Genomic DNA, 7,329 nt, shown 5'->3' with positions numbered 1-7,329 from the left:
GCGCCCGGTGCTTCCTCTGTGCAGGATCCAAATGAGACCAGCAGGGGGAGAAATCGGGGGCTTTTTGTTAGGAAAGGTGAGTTTTTTTGTTTTTGGTATAGTTCTGCTTTAAAGTCATAGGGAGGCTGCCATTGCTGACCTCTCCTATAAAAAATACAAGTTGGCTGATTGTAAAGCTGATCCAGTAGCTTGAGGACTTTTTGAATCACTGACCTAAAACAATTATACAAGTAAGGAGTTCTGACGTTGCACCAACTCTCTAATTTGTATGCTTGACCTAGGTCAGTCACTCAAAAAAAGTACTAAACCCAGAGACAGCCAAGCAGCTATCAGTAAAACTGCACAACTGTATTACTGCTCAAGGTTAGTCAATGGTTACCAGCTCATCACTAAAACAGCTTTGTTCAAAACAATGAAAATAGAACAATTCAGGATTGATGAAGTTCTGTGCATCAACACTGGATGATACCATTTCCATATTTTTGTAGCATTTTCAAAGAAGGTCAGCAATTTCAGCCTTTGTATTTTTCTCACTAGAGGGTTCCTATCATTGAAATGCACTCTTTGCATTTCAACATTTAAATTATTTTTTGAGTGTAAAAAGTACCACTCTCTTGCAATGTATAATGGAATTACTGTTATACAGCTCCTAGCCTGGGCAGACTAGATTATATGGGCCCTGCCTACCATTAATTGCTGCAGATCTGATGTTTTCCATCAGCAGTGAGATAAAATGAGCAGGAGAGTAAAGCCTGTGCTTTAGTGAGGAACAGGTAAGTGTGATATTTGTGTTGATACTCTGGGTCTAATTTATTAAAGCTCTTCAAGACTAGAGAAGATGGACTATCATGAATGACCGTGGGTGATCTACCAATCCTGGAATGTGTTTCCTAAAATCATTTGTTCTGTTGGTAAATGTCTTTAACCCTAGACTAGATCTATTCCAAGTTTGGTAGATCACCCAGGTTCACCCATATTTGTCTATCTTCTCCAACGCTTTAATAAATCAGGTCCATTGTGTAATATGGCCAAACATCTCCACTTTAGTCTTGACTTTCTAAAAGGCATTTTTACAGAACTCTCGTCGTTTGGTCAGATGAACCTTTGCAAAACTAAGCCATGCTCTTTTTAGAGGACTTGCTCAGTTTTTTTTTGTATGTGTTATCAATATATAGGTGGGGGATATAATTTTGGTACCACATCACTTATACACATCCTGAAATTCTCTTTCAAACTTTCATATGGGACATTCTGGGTACCTGAACAAACTTTACAATTATTTATAAAATTAAAGTTTATTTTATTACGCATATTAAATATTCATATTACATATTAAATATTTAAAAATCTGATTATATTGTACAATTTGTAATTTTTTTTTCCTATAAGTTAAAACATGATCATACTAATCATCCATTTAATAAGTACTTTTCTATCCTTTGTGCACTTTTGTGGCCTTTAGGTGTTTTGACATCCGGCTTCATCAGCAGGACATTCCGTCATAGAAGTTTCAAAATAATTTAATGCATTAGATATATTAAATACTTTGTTTTTCTTCCCAATTTACCCATACTTCTGTTGTTTTAGCTTTCAAAAATTTGTGTCTCTCCCACAGACAGTGACCATAGTGATTTATCTTCATGATCCCAGAATGTTCACCAAGTTTTCAATGTTATTCACCACATTGTGTTAACAAGCCAATAAAACATAGATATACTTAGTAGTCACAGGAGAGGACCTCGCTGCCCAATTGAAATCTACCAATTAGCATCCTTAGCTATAATCTCATACCTCGCAGGAACGTCTTCCGAAGATTTGTATTTGAATTTTTTTCATCCCATGTAATGAAAGTCTTCCCAGCAACAGGAAAATTGCAATTTGCATTACCATCCACCACTTTTGCTCTCTGCTAATAGCACGGCCATTTTCAACATGCTTATATAAATAAGTGACACCTTAATGGGAAAACACAAACACGATAAAACTAGAATGCACTTAATGCAATGCACAACTGTTTAAAATGGACCTGGGTTGTATTAGAGCCCAACTAAAGTCAAATGTTAACAAAGATATATTTTATAAGTTAATGTACTCATTAGTGTAAATTATACATATTACTATTAGAACTAAATTTTACAAATTCATAAACCCATTTGTAGTTGTATTTGGCTGTAGATTTGCATGTACAAAACCTTTAGTTTTCTGTTAATGGACTGAGTCAGACATTTGCTCACCATGGCCTCCATATAAACAAACAATTCCTCATGTACATGTACACCAGGATGCTGGAAAATATAGTCTGGAATCTATTGTTCTTGCTAATTTGGATTTCACATGATCACCAATATGCAGAAATTGCCTAGCACAGACTAATACAGCACAAAATGAACAAGCTTACACGGGTAGACTCAGTCCACATCTGTGTACAAAAATCACAGGAGCAGAAAATAATAGACTGCTAGCTGCCAAGTAAAGGAAAAATGTAAAATAAACAGTCTAATGTCATTACAGCAAGAAAAACAAAAAACACCTCTTGTTATGATGCGGTTAAAGGCAGACTCTACTAAAAAAAAATCTGTCTACAACCCAAACAACACTTACAATTTAATAAATCATTGCAAGATAGGAACAAATAGGGCTGGCTCCATATTTCAGGGGAAAAAAAACATTACCTTATGAAAGAAACAGACTCTGTATACATTGGAGAATGTTATTGACTTTTCACTTGTGTGCACTTTGCCAAATGTGTGCAGTACTTGTCCATAACTTTTTCTTGGCTTGCAACACAAGAAGGTTACCATGACTACAACAAAATGACCATTTCCATGGCTTCTCTTGCAATGGCAGTCAGCTGTGGGCCACTGAGAATACTGATGGTAGTACGATGAAGAAATTGTCGCTGCCCATACTAATTTTTATTATGTTGCTGAATATCATATTCTCAGCTGACTTGACTGAATCTCAATGATATTTCTGCTTTAAAGTGTTGCTGTAGCAAAACCTAATTTTGATAAAATGGAAAATGGTTAAAAACTTCAACCGGTTTATTTCTTGCTGTGTGTAGCACCTTGGGAATGAGTATCACAGGCCCAAAATCTGTATCTATAAAAAAAAAGCAGCAATGGAAGTATATTTTTGTATTTCTTTTGCGCTGGTGCGAGGGAGGTTTTAGGTGTGTGAAACTCCCCCCCCCCCCCCGACAATTCTTCTGATACCCCTATGGCACCCCCATTGGCAGCCTAGTACCCCAGGTTCCAATATTTATGATCTTTGGTCCTGTGGCAGCCCGACCTGCTGTTTTTGGACACTCACAGTTCTGTAGATTACACCCTGCAGCGGTTTACTACTAAAGCTGTCAACTTCAATAAGTTATGAGAGGCACTCAGCCCAAGGTCCCTGAGGGGCTATCTCAGCCATATGAAGCCATCATTTGAGCTATCTCTGTAGGGCCCCTAGAGGCCCTGGCCTAGAGAGAGATTTGCAGAATGACAATAGTAGGCAGGTAAAGCCGGTTTTGATCCAATATGTGTATAGGTGTGTATGTGTGTTTAGTGTGAATGTAGTTAATGTTTATATATGTATAGGTTAGTGTAAATGTGATACATGTGTATATGAGTTGTTGGTGTATATATCTTGCAGGCCAGTTGGTGGTTACAGAAACCAGCTGCTGGATATGGGAAATAGAAAAGAAAAATGTGGACAGCTTGGCATTGGAACCCAGGGGCTGACCAGGAAATGCAATTCCAAGGTTTGGTTAGTACATTCCGGATAGGGAAGTATGTTTGCTCATGGTGGAGCTATCATGGGTGCAAGGAGAATTGTGTTGGAAGTAGATAGAAAGATAGATACAATAATGCAGGCATTTTCCTTTAAATGATGGGAGTAGCCTTTAAACAACACCATGCAAGGTTGAATTTTTTTACCATCAAGCATTTTTGATGTGTAATTCCCCCCTAATAAGAGCTGATTGGTTTAAAATACTCTTTTTTTATTACAAGACTGTAATTTGGTTACAACTCTTATCGATTTGGCAGCAATTATTTAAAATAAATATATTTAAAATGAATTGCATAGTTACAAAAAACGAAGATCAATGGAGAATAGCAATGTCCTTTAATGGGCAATTTTAAGTCCGATGGCTCACCATTTTAAGTCTCATGGCTCACCATCATTTCTTGCTGAATGGTACAGCCTGTTTTATGTGTGTTGTATTGATTGTGCTGCCCCTGGCTTCCCAGTGTTTCCTCAGTCTATTTGTGGAGCTAATTATTTACTAAACTATTAAGGTGTATTAATCTTGCCGATACCCTTGTCAATCACTCTGCTCCTGCCCACGCTGCCTCAGCTATTCACGCCACTTCAATTCAAGGTAAATTATCTTTTATTTTCTATAAATGTTTTGTCAATGTGAAGGGAATGAGTCAAAAATTAGTTAAAATGAATAAACGTAATTTCAGCATAACTTGAAATACTGGAACAAGAGCACACAGAGAAAAATGAAGTACACTTTATTTGAGTCTAAGGTTTTCATCAGGACATAATCATCTGGTCCTTGGCAAGTCTTAAGGCCATTATAGGGCTGTATTTACCACAAGACATTTATAGACCAGTACCTAGGGCACAGAGTTCGAGTTTAATTATTTATTTAACAAACACTAAATCAAAATGCAGAAACAATGCATGAATGGTTAGGTAAAAATAGGAAAACCAAGTCATAAACATAAGTAAATCTTTACAATTTCCATTGGAATTAATCAAATACAATTGATGAAATAATCATCAAAAAGTGTGACCACCTCTATAGAAGCAGAAGTTTTGGCAGTTTGCTGGTCTGGAGCATTCAAGTGTGTTTAAACACAATGCCAAGGATGAAAGGCATCAGCAATGTCTTAAGCTACGTACACACGTCAGATTTTTATCGCCCGATAATCGGCATCGGCCAATTATCGGCATCGGCCAATTATCGGGCGAAAATCTGCCGTGTGTACAGTCGGTGTCGTCCATCTCGTCCGGACGACCGACCTGCCGGATCCACGGACGATGGACGACAGCCGATCCTAATGAAAGGGAAGGGGAGAGCGCGCAGCAGGGTGCCGCTCCGTCGCTCTCCCCCTCCCCTCTCCATAGAGCATGAACGGTGCTCTATGTACAGCACTCGTTCATGCATCGTGCACTCCCTTGTCGTTGGAAAGGATCGTGAAAGATCCTTTCCAACGACAAAAATTGCAAGTGTGTACGCAGCATTAGAGAAGCAATTGCTGCTGCCCATCAATCTGGGAAAGGTTATAATTCCATTTCCAAACAATATGAAACCCATCACTGAATAGTGAGAAAGATTATTCACAAGTGGAAATCATTCAATGCAGTTGCCAATCATCCCAGGAGTTGATATCCCAGCAAATTTACCCCAAGGTCAAACTCTGCAATGAAATTGCAAAAAATCCATGAGCTGTATCTCAGAATATACAGCCTTTACTAAGGCTTTAGTTAAATATTATGTATTATGTGTAAAGGACTGAACAAGAATGGCTTGTTTGGGAGCGAAGCCAAGAGAAGGCCTCTTCTTTTTAAAAAGAACATGGAAGCATCTCAGCTTTGTAAACTTTCATCTGAAAATACCACACCACCTCTGGAGCAATGTCCTTTGGACAGATCAAAGTGAGATTGTTATTATTATTATTAATAATAATAATAATATTAAAAAACAGGATTTATATAGCGCCAACATATTACGCAGCACTGTACATTAAACAGGGGCTGCAAATGCCAGACACATACAGACAGTGACACAGGAGGAGAGGGCCCTGCCCCAAAGTGCTTACAATCTAGGAGGTGGGGGAAGTAACACACAAAAGGAGGGGAGATGTCTGACCATGATTCACAGTGTCATGTTTGGGGAAAACCAAACACAACCACATCATACCAACCATCAAATATGGTAGAGGGTGATGATTTGAGCTTGTCTTGCTAATATAAAAAGACACCTAAAAAAGATACTATGAATATACATGAAATAAATACAAGGTACCTGAACTGTTTTACCTGGCCACATAATAAGGATGCTGTTCCACCACTTTTGTTTTATAGACATACCTTAACACAGCATAGGGTGTGTGTGTGTTGGGGGGGGGGGGGGGGGTTAAACTGCTTTATTTAGCCTAATAAAGTGAAAATTCAATTAAAAGTTGAGTATGGATCATGTAGCAATACCAAATGATTGTATGAAATCTACTCCAGCTTTTCTGGATCACCCAGGTTCTCCCACGATAGTCTATCTTTTCCAGTCTTGAAGAGCTTACATAAATCAGGCCCTTTAAGTTTCTCCAGGCTTTAGGCACAAATAATTGCATTATTGTATTGCAATGCTCCCAACTTTCACATTATCTTTCAAAACCATGCAGTTATACATTCAAAGAAAAATGTAAATAGAATAAACAAAGTTCCCCGTTGCCACCAATTGCTTGCCCTGGGGTAAGACATAGACTGTCTATGTCCCCTGCTATGCACAGTTATAGTTTGTGTATTCAAAGTTTTAGATGTAATATCAATTCAAAATAGTACCCAGAACAGCAGCACTTTAATGTAAAACATTCCTTTTCAAAACAAAAGCCATTAAAAATATAAATGAATACTTGTGCCTGATGTTCTTTCTTGAAAATTCTCTTATTTATATATGTATCCTCCAGTATTAAAAAATGCTGGCTTATGAACCACAACTATACATATATATGATGTGAAGAATCTTTGTACCTTATTTTTACTTGTCCCCAATTTCTTGTAGTCTGTGTACAGCTGCTCAGGAAGAAAACGCAGTACATGAAGCCAATCAGCTGTGTTGAAGTCCAAAGAACTCCCTGATAAAAGGAGAGAGGTGAGTCATAGATAGATAGGTCCAACAGTGTGCTGGTTCTCCATTCCCTGTTCACTCGCAGGGAGTGAAAGATAGAGGGCAGGACTTGTAAATGTTCCTGAACTGCAGCACAGAAAAATCTTATTTATATAAACCTTTGGATTGGATTGATAGAAATACAAATCCTTTGGGAACATAAACAGCTATTGTGTATGTATTTCACCTCTGTATGTTTCTGTTTGTCTCGAACCAAACTCCACAAATTCTGTAAAGCATTTGAAATTGTAAAAAAAAAAATACTATTGCTACCAGATACACTAAACAATATTCAATATTGTTTAGTGTATCAGGAGGGTGACTAATAGAAGAACCTAAAGCCTCTACCAAATGTAGTTTTCAAGTGCTTCTTGCTTTAAAAATAATGTTATTGTTTCCATGACCCGGGGAGCTCGGACCTTCTAGCCCATCCCTTATAAACA

This window comes from Pyxicephalus adspersus, chromosome 2, assembly GCF_032062135.1.
Source record: "Pyxicephalus adspersus chromosome 2, UCB_Pads_2.0, whole genome shotgun sequence".
Lineage (NCBI taxonomy): Eukaryota > Metazoa > Chordata > Amphibia > Anura > Pyxicephalidae > Pyxicephalus > Pyxicephalus adspersus.
The sequence above is the reverse complement of the archived record's forward strand: the minus strand, read 5'-3'. Positions refer to the sequence as shown.